This window comes from Triturus cristatus, chromosome 9 (assembly GCF_964204655.1).
Source record: "Triturus cristatus chromosome 9, aTriCri1.1, whole genome shotgun sequence".
Classification (NCBI taxonomy): Eukaryota; Metazoa; Chordata; class Amphibia; order Caudata; family Salamandridae; genus Triturus; species Triturus cristatus.
Window position 1 is genome coordinate 585,560,546 of NC_140592.1, and position 24,441 is coordinate 585,584,986.

At 42.4% G+C, this 24,441-nt stretch overlaps 1 protein-coding gene across 4 annotated transcripts in view; it reads right to left on the bottom strand.

Annotated features, from left to right (window-relative positions):
• Positions 1-24,221, bottom strand: part of CCDC9 (coiled-coil domain containing 9) — a 347,944-nt gene extending 323,723 nt beyond the window's left edge. For all 4 annotated transcript variants that reach the window (XM_085625629.1, XM_085625627.1, XM_085625628.1 and 1 more), the window contains exon 1: positions 24,085-24,221. The gene's annotated coding sequence lies outside the window, so the exon portion shown is untranslated. The remainder of the gene's footprint in view (positions 1-24,084) is intronic.
• Positions 24,222-24,441: the final 220 nt, after the last annotated feature.

Genomic DNA, 24,441 nt, shown 5'->3' on the forward strand with positions numbered 1-24,441 from the left:
CCCCTGCACACAGCAGGTAGAAACAACATACCAGGAACCAACGAGCCCTCCAAGGGATCGCCCAAAAGTAGATGGCCCAGTGCATTGTGGGGAATGTAGTCCTGCCTCTACGAAGTTTCAGGCATATATCATGTTCCCCAGACCCACGGCATCGAAATAACTTTTTTTTTTATTCATGCTTGTAAATACACACAGACTGGGGACAGACAGCATTTGACATTTTCGAATTATACATTAACACTTCAAATACAAAAATAATACTATTATCCAACTATCAGAATCAAAAAGAAGAGAGTATACCTTTTGTTAGTCAAATTCACTAATCCAGTCATTAAGTGGTCTCCAGATCTTAAGTCCCTTGATTCTCCCTTTTTTCCCCTTTTCGGATATAGAGGGCTTTCTCCAAATTGAATATATGGAGCATACGCATTTTCCATTCTCCAAAAGTAGGTGGTAGCGGATCCAACCACGAGGAGGCAATACATAATCTAAGTATTGACATAGCAAATAAAAACTCCGTACAATTATCTACTGGTGTAGATACACCCAATAGCATAAGTTGGGAGGTTAGCAGAAAATTTCTATTCAAAACATATTGTAAAAATATTGTAACCTCCTGCCTTAAATTATCCAACACCGGACATGTAGAAAAAATGTGCACCAGATCCGCCCCCCAAATATTGCATCTAAAACAATAGATACCCTCCGTGCCACCCCATTTAGCAATTTTTCGAAGGGGTAATATAAAGATCAAAAAATGTCTAATAACATTGCGCCCTAAGATTAGCTGTGGTTAATACAGTATTGGCCAAAACAACCGCTCTTTCCAACCCTGGGTCTGTAATCTCAAGCCTTTCCTGCCATTTTACAGAGTGTTTCTCAATATCATCAAGAACCCCTTCGAGAAATATTTTATAAAGTTCGGAGATTGATGGAGGAGCATCGCTGGTAATGGCCTCCAACAGAGGTATCACAGAATAGCCTTTCATACCACGTCTTTTTTTAGTAATAAAGTCCCTTAATTGTAGAAATTTAAAGAAGTCTATTACTGAGATTAAATCTATTTTTAATTATTTCAAATGTGGCTGGCTGGTCACCGACCAGTAGATCCGAGATTCTACAGACCCCCGCCTTTATCCACCTCACTAAATATCCGTCAAACAGCGTTGCAGAGATCTGAGTGTTATCTAGAAATGGGTTATATCTACTAAACCTGCCCATGCCAAGTTTTTTCTAACATGTGTCCAATTTTTATATGCTGTGATCAAGATCTTAAATTGTGTCTTTTTAAAATAGCTAGGCTCATATATTTTTAATAGACATCCTCTGGCATCCAGGCCCATTAAGATCTCGAATATGGAGGGAACATCTTTCGAGATCAGAGAAGCCTTATTCTCTGCTCGAAACATAGGCCAATAGTATTTAAATGACGCTGCTAGATAATACAGTCTAATATCGGGTAATCCTAATCCTCCTCTTTCCACTGGGAGTGTTAAAAAACAATTTGCACAACGTGTTTTTTTTAAAAGACCAGATAAATCTAGCGATCTCACGGTCAATCTGCCGGAACCAAGTATTATGAATTTCTAGAGGTATTGTGCGAAAAATATATAAAATCTTTGGAAGGACAATCATTTTGATCAGGTTGCATCTCCCTATTATACATAATTTCAGATTATTCCATCGACCCATATCCTTCTTAATTTTCACAATAATAAGGGTAACATTAACATCGACTATTTCCTTCGTTTGGGCCTTTACTCTAATCCCAAGATATACTGCCTCCTCTACTATTCTTTCATCCTTAGAGACCAAATATTTATTTAGTAAGATCTGGGTTTTACCCCTGTTAAGCTTGTACCCAGACATTCTGCCAAATTTTTCTGCCAAAGTTTCAACTTCGACCAATGTATTAGATAATTCCGAAGTCACAATTGCGACATCATCTGCATATGCCAAAACTTTCGTGGCAGAATCGTTCAAAATAAAAGGGGATATATTCTCAGAAGCCTCCAAAAGTCTAAGGAAAGGATCCATATATAATGCATATAGCAAAAGCGAGGATGGGCAGCCTTGTCTTGTCCCCCTTTCTATAGAAAAGGGTTCAGAAAGACATCCCATAATCTGAACCTGTGCTAGAGGTTTATGGTAAAGAGCCTGGATTGCCCTGATAAAACCTCCACCTAAATTATTCGCTTCCAAGCATTTCCACAGATAGCTCCAGGAAACGCGATCGAACGCCTTTTATGCATCTAAAAAGGCAACCGCTAAGGGAAGCTTTGTAACATCGGAGGCATCCAATAATGTAATAAGTCTTCTAATATGATCCTCTGTCCCCCTTCCCTGGATAAATCCATGTTGCCATCGGGAAACAAGTTGTAACATAACTCCATTAAGGCGTGAGGCAAAAATCTTAGAATATAGTTTAGTATCACTATTTAAAAGAGTGATTGGTCTATAGGAGCCCATATTTAACGGGTCCTTCTCCTTCTTTAAAAATATAACAATATTTGCCAGCCCCCAAGACAGCGGTGGAGCCTCTCCACCCTTAACAGAGTTGAAGGGCTAAAAGCTCCCTTTGTGTCTCCTTAAAAAAAAAAGTTATAATTAAAATAACTTTCTGCTGAACTTACCGCTGCCAAGGCTTGTTGGTCGCCAGTCTGGTAACTACCCCCTTTACTCGACGCTGTACCTCGAGGAACTGCGCAAAACCTTTATCCGACATAAGCAGTGGCTTAGTTGTCGACTTTTTGAACTCTGTTCCCCACCAGCTCCATGTAAGCAGTAAAACCAGCTCTCCTGCAGATCCTGCTTCAGCACAAAGGACAGCTAGAACAACTCTGCACCAAGGCTTCTTGAACAAGATAAAATCGAACCTACTGTTGTGGCTTGGTCCTGAGACCCCATCACCTTTACCTTCCTTGGATTTCCATGCATTTCAACCTGCAAGTGACCGATTGACAATAGTGGAGTTATTTTTCTTGCTGACCACAACCATAACGTTTTGCAATACTGTTTTGCACGGATATAATATGGTTTCTAAAATCCAGTTATTCTTCTCCGATTTACTTCTTTTTGGTGTCTAAAATTATATAAAAATCTGCTTTATTTTTTATAAATCGTGTAATTTCTTTTGAGTCATGTTAATTACTTGTCGTCCATGTTGGTACTCTGAAAGTCTCAACACATGTTCCTCTAGCAAAGCTGGAATGCTCTTTGCCAGTCTACCAAGACTGAGCTAAGGATTTATTATTGTGAATTCAAGGACGGTCTTTGGGGTATTGTGAGAGTACTGCAAGGGGAAGCCTAACCAGCATCAGCACCTAATACTCCACCTTCCTACAATCGAGTTTTGTAATGAATCTGTTTGATATCTCATTGGGTGTATTCTATATGGCGTATATAAGAATTTTGGTAGCGCTATCATTTTGAACAACCCCTCCCTACCGCATAAGGAGAAGGGTATTCTATTCCAGCGTTAAATATCCATCGCTAGTCCACTCACCAAGGGAATGAAATTATCAGTGTGGAACCTGTTGTGTGGGCCATGGAAGTCACTTGCTATCCAAAGCATTACATATTTAAAGTGAGCTTTCCGGACCTTTAAATAGGGAGATCTAGTTGTCGGTCCCATACGCTCAACAGCAAGCGTATCACAATTTTATTTGAAAATTTACACAGATCATTAATATTGATTTTAGTCCAGTTAAATTGAACAGGCTTCAATACATTCAATAAGATATCTACATACAACAAAATATGATTGTCTTGTGCACCATTTTCATCCCCTATCAACAGGCAATGTCTAATCCACTGTGCAAGGGCTCTATCTTCAATGTAAAGAAGAGGGATGACAAAGGCAGGCCTCCTCCAAACTTGGAAATGTCCCCGATTGTGTTGCATTTATTCCAACCTGTGCTAATGGTGCAGCCATCCACAGTTGCACCAACAGAAAATATAGTCCAAATGCCTGTCTTTTCCAGCAGCATGGACATAAAAGGCCATTTAAATGATTAAAATGCCTTAGCAGCATCCAATGATTCCAGGGCTATACGTTATCTCACTCTTTCCCCATATGCCAGATTAATATGTAGTCTAGACAATTTAACTTCATAGATGTGTGCAGCACCAATTGATGCGGATGATCGATCCTAATATAAGCAGTTACCCATTTACAATACTTTGTTTAGTGTTTTAGTTTCACATTTTAGTAGTGATAAGGGGCGGTATGACGAGCAATCCTCCTGTGCATTTCCAACTTTATAAATCTGAACTATCACTGCTGTATGTAGGACTTGTAGCAGATGGCTGCACCCCCTGCTCGAACATAATTAGCATTGGTGTGAAGGCCACAGACCTCATTTGCTTGGGACATTCCACCAGTAACCCGTTAGGTACCGGCACTTTCCCGGTCTGTTGCTGCGTCATCACAGTCTCCAAGTCTCCAAGTGACACTTATTCTCCCAAGGTGGACAGTTTGACCTCCACTAGTGGCCTCACTTGCATGAAATCTGACATTTCTTTCAAGTTATTGGCTAACTGAAGATGTAGAATGAATATGTTTGCAACAAATGTCACCACTCCCCCAGTCTTTGCTCGAACCATTTATATACTACTCACGGCTTCATCCCTTTGCTGAAATCACACTAAAAGTTTCCCTGGTTTTTTCCCACCTCGTAGATCTTCTCCTGTGTACATAGTGGGTTTGAGGAGGTTTAGGGAAATGGATTTTTACTCACCTTTTTTAAGTAGTCTGCCGATTACCAGTGTTGGGTTTCCACTAGTTTTAAGAATTCTGTATCTAGTTCATTTCAGATTCCAAGTCTTATCTGCCTATATTGTGTTTGAGATAAGCTAGCCCCGAAAACAGACTTGTATGCTTCCCACAGTGATATTGCACCTACTACTGTTCCCTCATTTCCTTCACAGTTTTGAGCCAATGCCTGCCTCACCATCTCTGCCATCATTTAATCAGTCCCGCTCAATTGGTTTAGCCTCCAGTCATCAACACTTTTTCACCCAATAGGCGTCAATACCACCAATAAGGGTGAATGATCGGACATCTCTCTTGCTGTCAAGGTAACTGTTCTAAATCTGTGCTCCCGTTGATTCATAGTAAAGAAATGGTCTATTCAGGAGAGTGCATTGTGTGCTCAGTGATACATAAAGGGCCTTGTTGTACTGATTCTAAGTTATGTATGAGGCTCCTGTTTTCAGTTTTTACTGATAAATACAGACTGAAAACATTCATTTTCTTGTCTGTATTTATTTTTAAATGTGGATAAAAACGGAAATTAGGTTGCTTTTTGAGTTATTCCATATACTGTCTGCCACGACTTCCAGGCCAATAGCTGTGTGGATTAGTAGATAAAGGGATTAAAAAAGAAAGGAATTTTAGTAAAGAGGCTTTAACAGCAGTAGATATACACATGGAGAATACTGAAATGTGCATATTTTCATATACGTGCACAGATTTATCTTCTGCAGGTGTTCATAGCACTGAAACCTGGCAGACTTCCATGCATGAGTGCCTATTTATCGGTTAAATAAATGTTGAAATTTACCTATGTCAGCTTAATTTTTCCACAAAATCTAAAATAAATATGGATCAATACAGAAAATATTAGCAAAAAATAAATATGGATAAATACAGATGGAAATGCCAAAAGAAATAAGTACCATAAAACCGGGACCATAGTTATGTAGCATATACCCATGTAGTTCTACCAAAACCCTTAATTTGGCACGGGATATTCAACGCATTTGTGGCGGCACAGAAAAGTCCACCTCATTACCCATTATCAGACCAAAGCCCCAAATGCTATAATATTTAATGCTGGATTGAGTGATATTGTAAAGTTAAGAAATCTATATTCTGGAGTTGTCAAAAAAGGTTTGGGAAAGCCTAAGTCACTGTACCACATTTGTTATTTGAAAATCAATTCTCCATGCTCTATAAGTAAGAACCCCTTTTCTCGAAACATTTACAACCAGAAATGTTTTGTAATTGCCAAGTGTAGCCTACATAGATTTGTGGGGGTGAAGAGAATGAGAGTAGTTGAGACGGATCCCCGAACCAGAAATAAAATTAGCAATGGTGATAACCAAAAAAATTTGGAAATATTTCTCCATAAAGAGAGTGGAGGATAAGGATATTCTTTACTTTCACATAGTCTTCCATAGGTGTAAAGCTAATCACTCCACAAAGACAGCATCCAGACTACCAGAACTATGCTTAATTACAGGGTATGAGGGCTACAGTAGGTGGTAACCAGAAACAGAGTGGAGTCTGTGATACTGCATATAGGGTCAGAAAGAAGATTAATCAGGGATTGAAATATTAAAACCCAAACATGAGGTTGCGTCTTTGACAGAACCTGGTCAGGATACTGAAGACTAAAACAGACTATGGAGGGTCCACCTTTGTTGATTCAAGTCCATGAATCAGCAGTTATAAGAGGTCATGGTGTGTGTAGCCTTAACAAGCCCTCTGATTAAAACTGGAAGATACCCCCTTCACTACATTTATATTTCCCTCACCCGGTTCAGAGGTGGGGGATCACTTTGTTTCCAAATGTTGCAACTCTGCAGAGTATGTACCCCCTTGCCTGATATCGAGCTGCCAAAGACCATCACATCACAATCTAAGGACAATTATATTTTTCCGGCACAGGTCAATTATGGGAGATTGAAGGGAAAAGGGGGTGGAATGGCAATGGTCAAGTTCTGAAGACATTGAAAGTGGTCACTTGGGTGTACAACTATAGGTAAGTTAAGCAATAACTAGAGTTAGCTGGCTAGACTTCTTGCAGTTAGCAAAGATATGCATTATATAAGTACAATATGTACAGGTTTTTGTTTAGAATTGCTACACCTTTAAGCATAACAACGTCAAAAGAAGAATAAAGAATCACAGAACTTAATGCTCACCACAGGGTGAGTAGCGCGCTTCATAAATCCCTGATTGATTACTACCCCCAACGAGACGTTAAAGCACTTTTCAGCATGCTACTCCGAAACCCAAAAAGGATTACTGGTGAATTAGTATAGGGAAATATGAAATTAATTTGAGCAGTGGACGTGTGAGTCTGTTAGTTGGATTGAAAAGTATAGCAGAGGAATAGAAGGAGGAAGGGTCTAGAAAGTGTTCATTTGGAGATTATAGCAGAAGAAGGAGGTTTGGGATGAGGGGGGCTGAGTCAGAGGGAAGAGTTTAGAATGGCTTGTATGGGAGATCTGAATAGAAAAACAGGTGCGAGATGATCCAAGGATGGGGCAGAGGTGGGACGAGTCTAGAAAGGGTTATTAGGGGGATCATAGTAGAAGAATGGGGTTGAGTCAGAGAGTGGAAGTAGAGGATGTATTGAGAGAGGTATACGGTAAGATATAGGGTAGTTCATTGGAGATGACAATTTAGGAGTAAAGTAATAAATATAAAGATACATAAGTACATGGAAGGTATATATGTATAAGTAAGGTAATATATCAAGATGTTAGTTGTATTTAATAAACTCAGACTTCCAAGTATTGCTGTAATTATAGCTGATTTGTTTGCTTTTATAATGTATTTATTTTCATTGAATAGCGAAGCAATTACAAATGAACAGTTATGATAAAAATGTACCTATTTATGCAGTGACCTATATACATGTTAAGATAGAATTGAACCATAAGTAATATGTATATGTTAAGCAGAGCTAACGAATAACTATATATTTATAAACATGATTACTATACACATTTATACAAAGGAATACACATTTCTAGCTACAGATATATGATCCAAATAACTGCTTATATTCACGGGGATATGCCGCATATTTAGGTTTGAATATGTGGTTAAGTGGGGAAGAGCCAACTCTTTAGTTTTCTGAAGATAAGGTAATTATCCGGGGATCTTATGTTTGGGGGTAAGGAGTTCCATAGTTTGGCTGCTTGAACAGAGAACGATGTGCCACCTATGGTCTTTTTTGTGAATGCTAGGGTTTTGAGGCGAGGTGCCAATCTAGAGAGGGGGTTCCTTTGTTGAATGTATTTGGTGATGTTATTCCTGTTCCATGTATCGCTTTGTGGGGGTTACAAAGTATCTTGAAGGTGGATCTTCTGCCAACCAGTAACCAATGTAGGGCCTTAAAGGCAGGGGAAATGTGGACTTGTGCCTCTATATGCAAGAGTAGTCTGGCAGCAGAGTTCTGAATCCGCTGTAGTCTTATCATAGTTGTTAAAGATGATCCGTGCTTGAGGCTATTGGCGTAATGGAGTATAGACAGAACATGAGAAACAGTGGCCTGGACCTTGTGTGGAAATCCCAGGTGTGGGCGGAAATGATGTGTTGCAGTGTTTTTAGTGTAATGATATTTGTGAGTTTCCAAAGTCTTTGTGACTTTCCAGTTCAAGGAGTATTTGTTTGTTGTCTGCATAGTTATAGCATGTGAGCTGAAATTCATTGATCATTGACGGTAATGACTTCATATAGATACTGAAAAGCATGGGAGAGATGATAGAGCCTTTAGGGACCCCTGCTTTTGTGAAGTACAGTTTGGATGAGAAAGGGGGGTATGTATGACATTAGTTCTGTTTTGAAGGTAGGATGTAATCTAGTTGACACCAATCCCCTCTGTGCCGGCCTCATAGATTCTTTGCATTAGAGTGTCATGGTCAACTGTGTCAAAAGCAGCTGAGAGATCCAAGAGAAGTAGTGCAACAACCCCGTTCCTGTCAACTGTATTCTCAAGGTCCTACCAGATGGCAATGAGGGTAGATTTAGTGCCTATTCCTGGACGGACACCTGTTTGGAAGTCTGAAAGTATGGAATTATCTTCAATGAACTGTGACATCTGGGCAAATGCTGCTCTTTCTATCAGATTGCCCAGAAAAAGGTCAATTTGTAATCTGTCTGTAGTGGTCAGTTTTAAGCAGGTCTAGATTAATTTTCTTTAGTAATGGGCATCAGTACGACTTTTTATTTTTTGATCTTTTGGAAATATTTCCTAAGTTAATGAATTGTTGAAGATTCTTCTTACCGGTATGGCAGCAAAGGTAGTTAGAAGAATATTCATGTAGGTTTGTGGTAGACATGGGTCAGAAGGGCTACTGGCAGGCCTGCATGCTGTGACCAGGTCCATAAATTTAATGTGTGATACTTTTTGAAAGGAATGCAGAGGCTTGATCAGCCTACCTTTGGAGGTGGGGTTTAGGAAAAGGGTCGGTGCTGGTGGTTTTTCTGTGTTTTAAATAGGAGTCCAACATGTCTGCTTTGGTTGTGTAATGATTTGCCAGTTCGTGAATTCTTGAGTAATGGCATAAGCTCCTTTTAGGCAATTTGGTTTACGAAAGTTGGTGAGAATTTTATAGAATTCTTTATTGCACATTTAGCATTTTGAATTCTGTCTGAATGGTACTTTTCTTAGCGTTTTTGATTGCGGACTTGTATAATCTGTTAAGTTTCAGAAGGTGAAGTTTGTCTTGATTGGGGTTTATTTTGAGCCAGGTGTGTTGCAGCTTTCTAATTTGCTGTTGTATCTCTTTTAGCTCTGTATTTCTCCAAGGTGCCGGTTTTCTTTTGTTCTGTTGCGTCGTTCTTAGTGGAATTAGGATATCAAAAGCTTCCTGTAGCCACTCCATCATTGGACGGAATTTATTGTGTCTCGATCTGTATTGGATGTTAGTTGTGTATCGAAGTGTTCAAATTGAGTTTGTGCCACGGTCGATAGCTGAATGCATGCAAGGTTGTTTTAGGTGTGTTGCTTTGTGGTGTTTTTTGTTGACGAGGAAGCAAATCATGGTCTGACCATTTGACTGAAATAATCGTTTGAAAGGTAACAATTTCTGGATTTTCAAAAATGACATCTAAGATGTGTCCAGCTAATACAAAAGCTAGGCCACCTCCTCTTTTCCCTACACGATTTTCTGTGATAGTTTGGTAGCCTAGAGGAACAGCTTAATGCCACACTGGAGCCATGTCATCTCCCAACCAGAATTCAGTAATGAAGAGTAAGTCAGGTTGTCGGTCAGTGAGATGATCATAGATGTGATGCTTGTTTTTTTAGAGTGATCAAGCATTTATTAGTAGGTTGTTTAGAGAATGTGTTTTGGTGATGGTGTGACTTTGTTTTGTAGAAGAATGAGCAGTGTTTTGTGGACTTGTAGCAGGTGTGTCCTTAGTGCTGGTATTAGCTATATAAGGCAAGCAATAGTGTAGTTCTGTATCATATTCCTCGTTCAGCAGGCTAAGAAGGCATTTTGAAGGGTCTGCGTGTGTAGGTGGTGGTTGTGAGCGAGTTGGTGAGCTGTGTTGTTTTTGTAGAGTAGCCTTGTTGTGCAGTAGACACAGAGATGCGAAGTTGTGAAGAGTGGCATGTTGTTTATTTTGATTGCGTCCGTTTAGGGTGGAAGGTGTACGAGTTAGGGGTGGTGGTGCAGCATGTGGGTCATGTTGTAAGGTTCTAAATTGTCCAGTAGATGAGAGGCAATTAGAAGGGAGTTGCTGTATGGGTATTAGGTGTGGGGTGGAAGAGAGAAAGCTTGGCAGTGGAGTTGGTTTAGGGTGTGTATTATTTGTGTAGGTCAGGAGGAAGGGAGTGGATGTATGGTTCTAGTTTGTGATGGAAAGTATTATGAGGTAATGAGTGTGAGATTTTATTGATCTGGATGGTGGGTGTATGTTAGGTTTTGTTTTTGAGGAGTAGTGAGAGGAGATGATGATGCATTTGTGTTCTGAGAACTATTTGTATGTAAAGTATTGTTGATAAGTGGAAACTTCAAGGTAAGGGGGTGGTGAGGTTGTTTTGGAAAAGAGTATGTGGTGTGTGAGAGGGGATAGACAAGAGTTTTGATTTTTTTTTTTGTTCGATTTGATTGCTGGAAGAGGTAATATGTGTGGTGGAGTGGAGTGTAAGGGTTGTGTGGTTGTGTTATTTTTAGTAAAAAATGGAGGGTGTTGGTGGATAAAAAGATAGAAGCTTGAGCATAGGTTTGGTGGTGACAGAAATGGTTCTGTTAGGAGTAATTAGAGGGCAGAGCTGGTGCTTTGTATGAGCAAGGAGTGCGTGTCTGGATGGAATATAGTTACGTATGGTGTGGATTTGGGTTGTGTTGGTGATGAGTGGATTGGTTAATGTTAAAGGATAGAGTGGTGTTTTGTTTGCGAGTGAAGGTGTCATTGTGTGGTAGTGGGGATATAAGGGTGTATAGGTGTGGTTTGTGGGGTTTTGTAGTGTGTGTTGAGATATTGAAATGAGTGCAGGGTTTGTTTGTAATAAACGTGAGGAGTGCATTTGCTGAGAATGCGTTATTAAAGGATTAGTTGAGGTGGGAGTTGGGGAATGGGAAAAAGGGCAGCATCTCTGGCCCTTGGCCCGATCAGTCCCAAACAGGTAACTGCCCTTGTCCTCTCCCTCCTTAGCTTCAACATCCCAGCTGAGATGCCCTGAACCCAGACCTTAAGTAGCCCTAACGATCAGGGGACCCCTTCATCCAATGGGAACCCTAACCAATCATTTTCCAGGCCTTCCTAATCAGGTGACCAAATCAAATCCTCCTGAAGGATGAAAAACTAAGAGGACCCTCCTGGATTTGAGGCAAAAACGTGGATCCCAGCAGAGGGTACATTTGTCCACTAGACCCAGGTATTATTGTTTAAGCCCAACAAACAGAAAATAATCGCTTGCAAGAGTAATTAGACAACTGTGAAAGAATGACTAGCCGCCAATTTGGTTAGAGGAAGAAACAAATGGTTAATACTGCCACTAAACAAGCACTGGCAAAGCCAAAAGGTCTCACCTATAAGTCCTATTGTCTTTGCCAATCCTGTTTAGCAAAGCTGTACAACATAGAAGCTGCTCGACACTATGGCTGTCGAAAATATAAAAAAATAAAAAAAATGCAATGATGCGTCAGCCAAGTCATTCTGGAGGCATGTGCTCAAAAGGCATGTGTGCTACAAAACAAGTGCTATATATATTTTTTTCTCCAACATTTAAAAAAAATAAACATCCCTGAAAGTGGAATCTATGCTGTAATTAGTCGGAAACCAAGTGTACTTTGAAAAGACCTAACATTTATTGCCCTGTCTAAACAATGTGTCGAAGGAAGTTAGGAGCCCCAGACTTTGCTTCGTTGTGCAGGGTTCCACAAGTACATTAAGATAAAAGTGCATTTGTATTGAGCAGCCTTAAAAGCTTACCATACAAATAAAATCTTATATGATGAATGGTGTAATGTGGTACATTTTCCTCTTGTTGTCTTATTTCCTTCAATGTTATAAGATAGAATACACCATCTCCAGTCTTCCAGTCTGTTCTGGAAGAGAAGAACGTTTTGTGTAGGAGGATTAGACTGAGAGACTTGGTGGATGAGGTGAATAAACTTACTTGTGACACCTTACTTGCTTGTCCTGGTCCTACCTTATTGAAGAACACCACATTTATTTGGCGACGAACGGGTGAAATTTTTTGATCAGGACGAACACCTCAACATCAATCTGGTTTGAAGGATTGCGGGTGCTTCAAGTTTCGGACTGTCTCCTCTACGTATTCCTGGCTTGGAAGTCTGTTGTTGGAGGTCGACTGGAGATGTGCGGAGAGTCGCGGCAGGAGAAGCGGAAAGCCTTGGTGAAATTTATTTAAAGAAATAGTGAGTATCGACAGTTACGCGAGTACGTCATCGGACGCATGCCGTCATCATTGAAGAAGGAAGCGAGAGTATCGACGGTGATGTGGGTACGTCATCTGATGTATGCGCGTCGATCATTGGAGAAGGAGGCGATTCTAACCTATCAGTTCGGTTGGGTGATTTCCAGAGCGAGGCTTGAATCATCGGTCGGGTGATTTCCAGAGCGAGGCTTGAATCTAGCCTATCGCGTAAGGAGTCGTCATAGAGAGAATCGTCCTCAGTGTAAACTAAGAAACGCTGTGCATTACGGGCGCACATTCAAGAGGAGCTGAATATTTATTTACTTTGAGGTGATTAAATTATTGTGAGTCACCCTAGCTAATTGAAGAGATCGGGGGTGAATTTTTCCACTGCTGATGGCACGTTTAAAGGATTAACAAGGTGACAGTTGCTGTAAAGTGGTTCATTTTTGTCCTTAAATATAACACTTCAATCAGGTTGATATTTATGGAACTTGGAGACTTGGGTTCTTGCGCATTCTAAGAGTTTGGCACATATTTTTCTTTGTGGTTAAAAAAAAAAAAAAAAAAAAAAAAAAAAGAGAAGGAGAGAGAGAGACTCATTTCTGGTTTTCAGTAAAATAAGGTCACATTTTTGTTTTTATAAATTTTGTATTTTAGCTCACTTAAGATTTGTTTTTTTTAAGGTCAAGCTGGTGCAAAAGTCAGTGAGTTAAAAGGTTATCTATCTGAAGTGATACCAGTATGCGAGTTATGATATGTTAGATGCATTACAAGGGTATGTTTAATGTGCATACAATTTAAAAATAAAAAATAAAAAAGGACGATGCAGAATGTGACACAACCCCCTTTTTTTTTTTTTGAACGAGCCCAGGGGAACCCAATGTGAAATGGCAAAAATTGAAAAAAATATTTGTGAACTATGCTAGAGTGTGTGGGACGAATTTAAGCGCAGAACGTAAACATTCATTACTACTGCATTGCCTTGGGGGTGAGGGACAAGATGTGTTGGAACATTTACCAGACTCAAGTGCTTCTGAACAAAGAAATCTGAATGAATATGAAATTTGCATAGAACAATTAGATCGCCATTACTTACCAAGATTGAGCACGATTATGGAAAGGTACCATTTTGGGTTAAGAGAACAAAAAAAGGATGAGTCTGTTGAAGACTGTTTCTGCTCTAAGGAAATTGGCGTCTTCGTTCAAATTCGGTCCGGCACTAGAGGAGAGGATTAGGGATCAATTTGTTCTTAAATGTGCTCATGATAACATCAGAAAAGAGCTCTGGTTGAAGGATGAACCTTCTCTGGAAGAAGTCATTGCTATTGCCAAACAGGTTGAGCACATGATGAAGTGTGTTGATGAACTCAGTGGTGAGAAGAGTAAAATCATCACAACTGAAACTAAAGTGGAAGAGGTTGTGTGTCAGGTACAGAAGAAAGATCCAAAAGGAAAAGACAATGGTATTGTGATTCCTGGTAATGTTACCAATTCGAATGTCACTGGGAAGCCTATTTGTTTTAGGTGTGGTCATTTTGGGCATCTTGCAAATTCATCTTTTTGTCCTGGTTTAAGGGTAACTTGCAATACATGTGGACGTAAGGGACATTTTGCAAGATGTTGCAAGAACAAGAATAGCAGAGGTGGTCGTACAGTCATGAGAAATCAACCTGAGGTAAAGGTTTTCACTTTCCAAGTTGATGTAAGAAAAGGTGATCATCCCTCACACATGGTGAATATTGATGGTATAGAACTTGATTTCAAGTTTGATTCATGCTCACATTTAACTATGATTGGTGAGGATATTTTTTCAAAGCACTTTGCAAACAATGTTAAACTTCTTAGGAATGATCTTGCACCTGTAGGTTATGGTGGGTTACCTATAAAGATGGCTGGGTACTTCATAGCTACAATAGAATTGTGTGGAAGAATCATTGCAGGGAAGATATATGTAGCCAAGCATGGTGATTCTCTCATGGGTTGGCCTCATCAGCGTCTTCTTGGGGTGCAGTTGAACCCCAATACATCTCCACAGGTTCAGGTACAAGCGATTGAAGAGTCTACTTCTACGTTTGTAGAACGATTTCCTGAGATATTTAGAGATACCCTAGGGTGTCTTAAAGGGTATAAACATTGCATCAGGGTTAGAGATGGGGCGGTCCCAGTAGTTGCTAAAGTCAGAAGGATTCCGCTAAATGAACACGCGGGGGTGCAGAAAGAAATTGATAAGCTCATAGATGCAGATATAATTGTCCCGGTGGAAGCAACAGAATGGCTTGCTCCCATAGTTGTGGCCAAGAAAGCCAGTGTGGAGCTTCGTCTATGCATTGACTTGCGTGCTTTGAACAAAGGAGTTATTGTTGATAGATTTCCTCTACCTAACATAGATGAGATTGTTAGTACCTTGGGTGGAGCAAAGTATTTCTCTACCCTGGATTTGGCGTCAGCCTATCATCAAATCGAGTTAGATAACTCTTCTCAGGATTTAACTGCCTTTGTAACTCCCATGGGTACGTTTAAATTTCGTAGAATGCCTTTTGGACTTGTATCGGCAGCTTCAGTGTTTCAACAGGTCATGTCACATATTCTTAAAGGTTTGGCTGATGTAAAATGCTATCAGGACGATCTGTTAATATTTGGTAACACAATTCGAGAGCATGATGTTCATGTATTTGCTGTTCTTGAGCGTCTAAGGAAAGCGGGTCTTACTCTCAGGAAAGATAAGTGCAGATTTGGTTTAGAGGAAGTAAATTATCTTGGACATTGTATAACTGGTCTAGGTGTCTTTCCTAAGAAGGAGTTAGTAGATTCCATTTTGAAAATTTCTGAACCTGTCAGCAAGGAGGAACTTTTGTCCTTTCTAGGTATGGTAGAATTTTACAGTAAACTCATTCATGATTTTGCTGGAAAAACTCACCATTTGAGGTTACACACTGCAAAGAATGTTGTGTTTCAGGGGTCAAGAGAGTGTGTGGAGGAATTTGTTGCAATCAAGGAGGAACTGTGCAAGGCTCCTGCGCTTCATGCCTTTGTGCCTGGTGATCCTACTTTCATTATGACGGATGCTAGTGAAAAAGGGCTTGGTGCAGTTTTGCTTCAAAAGAAGAATGGGATGGATTTACTTATTGCTTGTGCCTCGAGATGTCTCAGGGGTTCAGAAAGAAACTACTCTGTTATAGAAAAAGAGTCGTTGGCTATATGTTGGGCTCTAAGGAAATTCAAAAATTTAGTTTGGGGAACAAAGGTCAATGTTTTATCTGATCATAAGCCGTTGAAAGAAGTCTTTTCAAAGAAAGGTCTTGACTCAATTTCTTCTAGAATAAAAAGGTGGATCATCTCTCTCCAAGAATTTGATTTTAAGGTAGATTACATTCCTGGAGTCATTAACAAATCAGCGGACTGTCTTTCGAGGTTAGTTGATTTAAATGGAGAGTTGGATGAAGAGGTTACTTTTGATTCTGAGGTGGTAAATGTATGTGAGATCACGGATGGTGTGGTTACTCAAGAGGATTGGAAAGTGGAGATTAATAAAGATGTTGAGGTAAAAAAAGTAATTGAGATGTTAGGTGAGAATAAACGGTTGGAGAAGCCATGGAGTTTAGTTTCTAATGAACTTTCGGTGGTGGATGGTTTACTTGCTAGAGGGACAAAGTTGGTTCCACATCTAGGTCTTAGAAAGAAGTTACTTACGGTGGCTCATGTGGGTCATCCTGGCATTGTCAAAACAAAAGAATTGTTGAGATTGCAGTTTTGGTGGCCGGGTATGGATGTTGAGATTGAGAGGGTAGTTCGTGAATGTGCTGAATGTTGTCCTAGTGATAAAGTTTTGAAAACAAAACAGACTCCGATGGTTTGCAGAAGATTACCTGGTCATCCTTGGGATGAGATTTCAATTGACATTGTTGGACCCTTACATGGGGTGAGTGATATGCCCTATTTGATTGTAGTATTAGATCTGTACTCCAAGTGGGTAGAGGTGTGTGCTGCAAGAGAGGTGTCCACAGCTACGGTAATTAAGTTCTTACAGGATGTATTTAAGAAAGAAAGCTTTCCTAATAGCTTACTTTCGGATAATGATCCACAATTTTCTTCAAATGAATTAAAAAAAATTCTTGACAATTGTGGTATTATTCACAAAAAATGTGCGATATATCATCCTGAAACTAATGGTGCAATTGAAAGGCTCAACAAAACTTTTAAAGAAAGTATCCAATTAGCTAGGGCTAATGGTTTAAATTGGAAGGAGTTACTTCAGGATAGAATCTCCTCTTATAGCGTTTGACCTCACTCGACTACTGGCAGATCGCCTTTTGAACTCTTTAAAGGGAGGTTTCCCAATACGAGATTATGCCCCGGGTGGATGAACAAGGGTCTTGTCAATAATCAGATAGGAGATTGGAGAATTAAGGAGCTAAAAAAAACAAGCTTTGAGGAAATCGTACTTTGACAAAAACAAATGTGCACAATATCAGGCGATAAAGGTGGGGGCATTCGACACTGTCTGCCACCGCACCCTAGTACAGCGCCTCAGCAACGTCGGAATCCAGGACAAGGCTCTGGAATGGATCATCTCCTTCCTCGACGGAAGAACACAGAGAGTCCGCCTACCACCGTACAAGTCAGAGGCCACCGAAGTCATCTGCGGCGTCCCCCAAGGATCCTCGCTGAGCCCCACCCTCTTCAACGTCTACATGAGCCCCCTCGCGGCCATCACACGCCAACACAACCTCAGCATAATCTCCTACGCCGACGACACCCAGCTGATCCTCTCCCTGACCAACGACCCCGCCGCCGCAAGAGCCAACCTGCACGAAGGGATGAAAGAGGTAGCCGAGTGGATGACGACCAGCCGCCTAAAACTGAACTCAGACAAGACGGAGGTCCTCATCCTGGGCTCTTCACCCTCCGCCTGGGACGACTCCTGGTGGCCTCCCGCCCTGGGCACCGCACCCAAACCGACAGACCATGCACGCAACCTGGGCTTTATCCTGGACTCCTCCCTCTCCATGACCAGACAAGTCAACAACGTCTCCTCGGCGTGCTTCAACATCCTACGCATGCTACGGAAGATCTTCTGGTGGATCCCCACCGAGACCAGGAAGACCGTCACCCAGGCCCTCGTCACTAGCCGACTGGACTACGGCAACGCCCTCTACGCCGGTACCACCGCCAAGCTCCAGAAGAGACTCCAGCGGATCCAGAACGCCTCAGCCAGACTCATCCTCGACATCCCACGAACCAGCCACATCTCCGGACATCTGAGAGACCTACACTGGCTCCCCGTCAACAAAAGAATCACCTTCCGCCTCCTCACCCACGCACACAAAGCCCTACACGACCAAGGCCCGAGCTACCTCAACAGCCGAATCAACTTCTACGCTCCCAAACGCCACCTCCATTCAGCCAGCCACGCCCTCGCCGCGGTCCCCCGCATCCGAAGAGCGACTACAGGAGGAAGGTCCTTCTCCTACCTGGCCGCCAAGACCTGGAACTCCCTCCCGACCGACCTGCGCCTGACCCAAGACCACCTCTCCTTCAGGAAGAAGCTGAAGACCTGGCTGTTCGAGCAGTAGCGGCACCCCCCCCTACCCCCAGCGCCTTGAGACCCTACAGGTATGTAGTGCGCTCTAGAAATGTCTTTGATTGATTGATTGATTGTTAAAATAAAAGCTCCTGTTGGATGTATGCCATGGTCAAAATATACTAATGTTAGAACTGTGGTTAAAATTTTTAATAATGCCGTCAAGACTAGTGATGGGAGGATTTGGAACAAGAGTCGGGTTGTTGTAGCGAGTCCTCCTTTTTCTTCAGATCAGTCTAATAGTAATGAGGTGGACTCAGGTTTGAACTTTTCAAATTTCTCATCTGCTCCCCTCTCTGACATTCCTAGTGTCTCGGGATGTGTTAGAGAGAGGAGTCAGAGAGTGCGCAGATGTCCTGCGTACATGAAAGACTATGTTTAAGTCAGTGATAGAGTTGTGCAGACTATCTGGGTATGCATATCAATGATCTATTGGGGTTTATTATAGCACTTTGTTGTATAGTGATATACATTTGTTTTGTGGTATGCATTACACTTATGACATGTTTATTTGTTTCTGTTAAACCTGTAGTGAACTTATTTTTGGTTATTGTTTAGAGGGAAGATGTGTAATGTGGTACATTTTCCTCTTGTTGTCTTATTTCCTTCAATGTTATAAGATAGAATACACCATCTCCAGTCTTCCATTCTGTTCTGGAAGGGGAGAACGTTTTGTGTAGGAGGACTCCAGTGAAGACAGTTAGACTGAGAGACTTGGTGGATGAGGTGAATAAACTTACTTGTGACACCTTACTTGCTTTTCCTGGTCCTACCTTATTGAAGAACACCACAAATGGCTATTAAAATTGTGTCTTCACATGGTGCAGAGAGCACAGATTGTATTATGATGCAGGCACAGTAAAGGACAAGCCTTGTGGGCTTGATAAGATCAGATCTTACATTCTGCACTATCTGCAAGCCAGGAATCCAGCCTGGGAAAGGATGCAGACAAAGCATCAGTGAGTAGGCTCGAAAAGTATGTCAACTGCTCAGGACTGTTAGTGCTCTCTAAAATGCTTCCGTTATTTTAAATACACAACAAACCACATTGGCAACAAATGCTGCCAACTTTGTTACTGATTACAATCACATTTCACAGGCATGTGCTGATGCTATAGAGATAAACAGTCAGGTGGGGCCCAGATAAGCACTCAGTGCTTGAAGAGTAACATGGAGCATGGGGGAGAGAGGGGGGTATAAGCATACAAGGGAGACATCTGAGAAACACATGCACTTTCATGGAGCGTTTAATGAAAAATAAAATAGGAGTTTCTGACAAGCAGAAAGCGGTAGAAACATAGAAGGAGACAATCAGAGAGGTGGTAAAGAGGTTATATTCCACAGGAGGGACACACAAATGCTGGACGAGCTAAAACAAATAAAGCCAGAACATTGAAAGCAAGTGACAAAACATGAAGTCAATGGTAAGCTATAGGTGGAATGCATTCCCAGGTAAGTTTTCAGCAGGTCCTCAATATTTATTTGCAACCAGACAGCTGCTCTGTCTGGTAGACTTCAACCTAACCATGGCTTCATTGTCTATCTTCAAAGCAAGGAACAACTGAAAGCAGTTTGAAAACGTTAAAAAGAATATCCAGCAAAAAAGTGGTCTTAAATTCTTACATCGAACTAATGGAACTAGCATACGAATAAACTTTTCATTTACTTTCCACAACAGTGCTATTAACAGATTGGAGCCTAGTATTACCATTGTAGAGAAGATCAGTCAGTCAGTCAAAAGAACTTTATTCGCTAGCCAACAGCCATAAAAGTAAAAAGTTTTAAAAAGACACATTTCATTGAAAGACATTTTATACATAAAAGCTTAGTTCACATAAAAATATTAAAAATAACTGTACAGAACTATTAAAGGGCATCCAGTTTTATGGTTTCATCGATCACATATAGACCTACAAGGGGTACAGCATATAAAGTGCAACAGTGCTAAGCATTAGACCAAAGACTATAAGCATTGTTTCATAAAGTGCACATTATAATAGTTTTGGAAAAACGTGTATGCACTAATTGAGGGAACGGGGTGGCTACTGCGGCGGCAACTTTTTCCTATGTCTGATGGCCCCTATTAAAAAGCTTGCTACCCCAAAGCAGACCATGGGAGAGGGTAACATTTGAAGATAGTGCAGAGCCGGCCTGACTTAGACAAATTGACAGTATTGGTAAAATATGTTTTCTGTGCAAAGAATCGTAGTGGGCGCAGAAACACATAAAATGAAGAGTATCTTGCTCTGAAAAATTATCACAGGGGCAGGGTTTTAGTGAACCAGGTTTCGAGTAACCTTGGGGAAATGGCAAAAGCCAGGGGACCAGATTCAAATGAAATCTGGTCAAAACGATGATATGCTTTATTGACATACGATCAGGGATTTTTAGAGCGCACTACTCACCCGCAAGGGTCTCAAGACACTTGGGGGGGGCTCAAGCCCCATGGTTATCCGAAGAACCAGATCTTGAGGTCCTTCCTGAATAGTTGCCGTGTAGGGCTTCATATGATGCAGGGGGAGGGGGGGGGGGGGGGAAGAGTAAGTTCTAGGCTTTGGCCACAATGTACGAGAAGGATCTGCCACCAGCTCTGGTCCTGTGGATGCGGGGGGGACCGTGGCTAGGGCGGCAAAGGTTTCTCTTGGGGAAGTGGAAGGAGTTTCTTTCGTTGAGGTATTGGAGTCCGGTGTTGTGAAGGGCTTTGTAGGCGTGGGTGAGCAGTTTGAAGGTTATTCTTTTTCAACAGGAAGCCAGTGGAGATCACAGAGGTGTTGGGTGATGATGTCATGTCAAGGACGAGTCTGGCTGCGGCATTCTGGACACTTTGGAGTTTGCAGAGCAGCGTTTGTTCCGGCGTGGAGCACGTTTCCGTAGTCCATTCTGCTGGTGACGAGTGCGTGGGTGACGGGGAGGGGGTAAGAGAGAAAGAGAAAGAGAGATGGGTGTCAGCGTATGAGACTATGTTGAGGCTGTGTTTTCTGGCGATGGTTGCGAGGGGGCCATGTAGACGTTGAAATGTGTGGGACTTAGGCAGGATCCTTGGGCTACTCCGCATCTGATTTCTGTAGGTTCGGAGAGGAAGGGTGAGTGTCTTAATCTTCGTATTCTGCGTGAGAGGAAAGATTGAATCCAGCCTAAGGCAGTTCCCTGAACGCCGGCGTCGTGGAGTCTAGTTGTTATTGCGCGGTGGGAGATGGTGTCGAAGGCTGCTGAAAGGTCTAGGAGGATCAGGGCTGCAGTATAGCCTTGGTCGAGGAAGGTGCGGTTGTCATCAGTGGCAGCTATGAGGGCGGTCTTGGTGCTGTGGAATCTGGACTGTGAGGAGTCGAGGATGTGGTTGGTTTCTATGAAGTGCACTAGCTGGGTGTTGCCATCTTTCTCGTTGACTTCGGCGGCGAAGGGAAGAAGGGAGATAGGCCTGAAGTTCTTGAGGTCTGTCGGGTCCACGGAGGACTTCTTCAGGAGGGGGGTTTGCCTTCAGTGCGTTTCCAGTCAGTGGGGAATGTGGCTGTCTTGAAGGAGCAGTTGATCGTTTGTCGTAGTTCAGGTGCAATGGCAGTGGTAGCCCTGTGGAAGATGTGCGGTGTGCAGGGGTCAGTGGGTGTTACGGAGTGGATGCTTTTCATAGTCTCTGCGGTGTCTTCTGTGGTGAGAGGAGTCGAGGTGAGGAGGGTCAGTTGGATGGCGTAGCTGGTAGTGGCTGTTGGGTCGGTCCTGTGGTCTTGTTCGTCAAAGTTGCCGTAGAGCATCTTGATCTTGTGGTGGAAGAAGGAGCTTTGCTGTTCGGCCTGGAGAATTCTTGTATGATGGCAAAAAGTTCTTTGGAGTTGTGGGCGTTGGAGCGGATTCTGTCTTGGATGAAATTTCCCCGGGTAGATTTGAGGAGTTGGTGGTGTGCTGTGGTTGCGGCATTGTAGGCGGAGCATGCCTTCCGGGGTTTGGCAGTTTCTCCGAGTTTTATCCAGTTGTCGACAAGAGCACCTGGATTCTCGGAGGTCAAGGGTGAACCAGGCGTCTTTTGTGTTGTGTCATCTGGCAGCCTTCTGGAGAGGGGTGAAAGTGTTGGCGATTCATCTTTCCTCAGGATCTTGTATCCGTCAGGGATTGCGGTTGCGATGTCAGGTGCAGAACTGGCATTGGTCCAGGTCTTTGCGAGGAAGGCAACGTTGGGCGAGTGGGTGTGGAGGAGGTCCCAAACTTCAACTGCATGTCTGTGCAGGGACGCACGTTGAGGAGGGTGCAGCTCAGGGGCTTGTGTACGTTGGGGTCCTGAGGGTGGCTGTTTGGGTCCGGAGGTGGGTGAAGGTGCGGCACCAGTGTCAGCAGGTGATCGGGCCTTGGGTGTCGCTAGGAGGCGAGAGCTGGGAGTTGTTGTTGTGTCTAGGGTTGAGTGCGAGGAGAGTGTTGGGGTTGTACCGGCGTGGGATTTGGGGACCAGGGTCCTTGGCAAAGGTCACAGTCAGGTCACAGGCGGCCTTGCCTTTGGCGCGCCGGTGGCGTGGGCACCATTAAGTAGGAGTCGGGGGAAGGGGAGCAGCTTGGAGGCAAGAACACTCAGGGGCGGAGCCACAGGGCAGCAGAGGCAGAGAAAAAAGCAACACAAAAACAGGGAAAACAAAAGATTAAAGAAATAAAGGCAAATAAATAAAAGCAAAGAAAGAGGCAACAGGCAGATGAAGAGAGAGAGGAAATACGAAGCCACACACAGAGAGAACTAGCAGACGAGCAATATCTTCCACTAGACCATCAGGGATGAGGCGCAGGCAGGAGCCTGCGGGTGGAGGAGGGCCTCGAACACCTTACCTGGGACAACAGAAGGCGCTAGAGGCAGTGCCTTAACAGTGGAGCTGCACAAGGGAGGAGGGGGGGGGAAGCAGTTATGCTGACCAGAGATCAGTGGTCTCGGCTGAATTGGCCCTAAAAGAAGTCTTGACACATTTTCCTGAGCAGGCATGAAACGCATTTCCACATAAAAGTAAATAACTAGAACTTAGCAATGAGGCTATTTCGTGGGCAAAGCTTATTACCCAGCTGTTTGCTAAAACTAAAATACCTTTCAGCATAGTAAATGTATAAAACTGATTAGTCGCTGCCAGTACAAGTGCTCTCAGACAACTGAAATGTGACACAATATGCAATTTTCATCGAATTAAAGGCGAATCGTTTTTAATCAGAAGCTCAAAACCCCAGCAGACGACGAATACGTTTGGAATGTAAAGCGCTGCACTAAAAAAATTAATCAAAGGCTGGTAAAGGACTGCACCCAGGGAAAAAAAGTAAAGAAAAAGATAAACAGAATAAAGGGGCAAATAATTTTACTAGACGAAAAACTGGCTTGAATGCAATTATATGCCAATGACATAATTAGGAGGAAGCAGGAGAGTTACACCGGAATAAACAAACAATGTATCGCTTTTGCTACGAGAGATAACAAAATACTGTCCCGCAACATGCAAGGATAGACTCACTGACCACCTGTGCAGCATCAATCTCCCCTATCAAGCGCCCAGCCAGCTCTGTATATGTGACAGCCTATACGCTAGAGTAACCCTTCCTGAGGGCTTTGCAACGCCCCGCCCCGCCCCCAGTCACACACAAACAAACACCGTACAGGAGCCACCAGTTCCTACTACCACACGGTTTTATTTTTAATTTTCGTATTTCTCTTTAGTTTAACGGTGCCTACATAAGCCAACCGGCCGTTTGTGCCAGGGAGACTTCAGCTCACTTAACAAGTGCACCTCGGTGAACATCCCCCAACTCCGCCCTGTGCGCCAACATGATGATCCCTATATCTAACAAGTCTGCTGTAGCACCAGCAGACTGTGGGTCAGCGTCGCATGCAGACTGTTACCCTCTTCAGCTTACCTGACTCAGTTCTAGACTCCTTCCTTTAATACTTCCAATTCTCCCAGGAAGACAGCACACATGTGAGCACTACTTCCGGTGATGCAAAGGCGTCACTACTCATAAAGCTTTCAAACAATCAGTGGCAAGAAAAGAGGACTCCTCAAAACAACTCGCTTACAGAAGGCGAAGTAACCATCCTGAGTTAGGACTCAATGCTGAAAATCTTTTCCATGTTAGTTAAATATATCGGCCATCTTGTAATGGGAAAACAGCAACGCTGCAAGACGACGAGTACTCGTTAAAGGGGTCTTATTTAAAGCCTTTTAAAGAAATCACTGTTTCTGAAAGGAAAAGACTAGAGCGCCTAACTTTAAA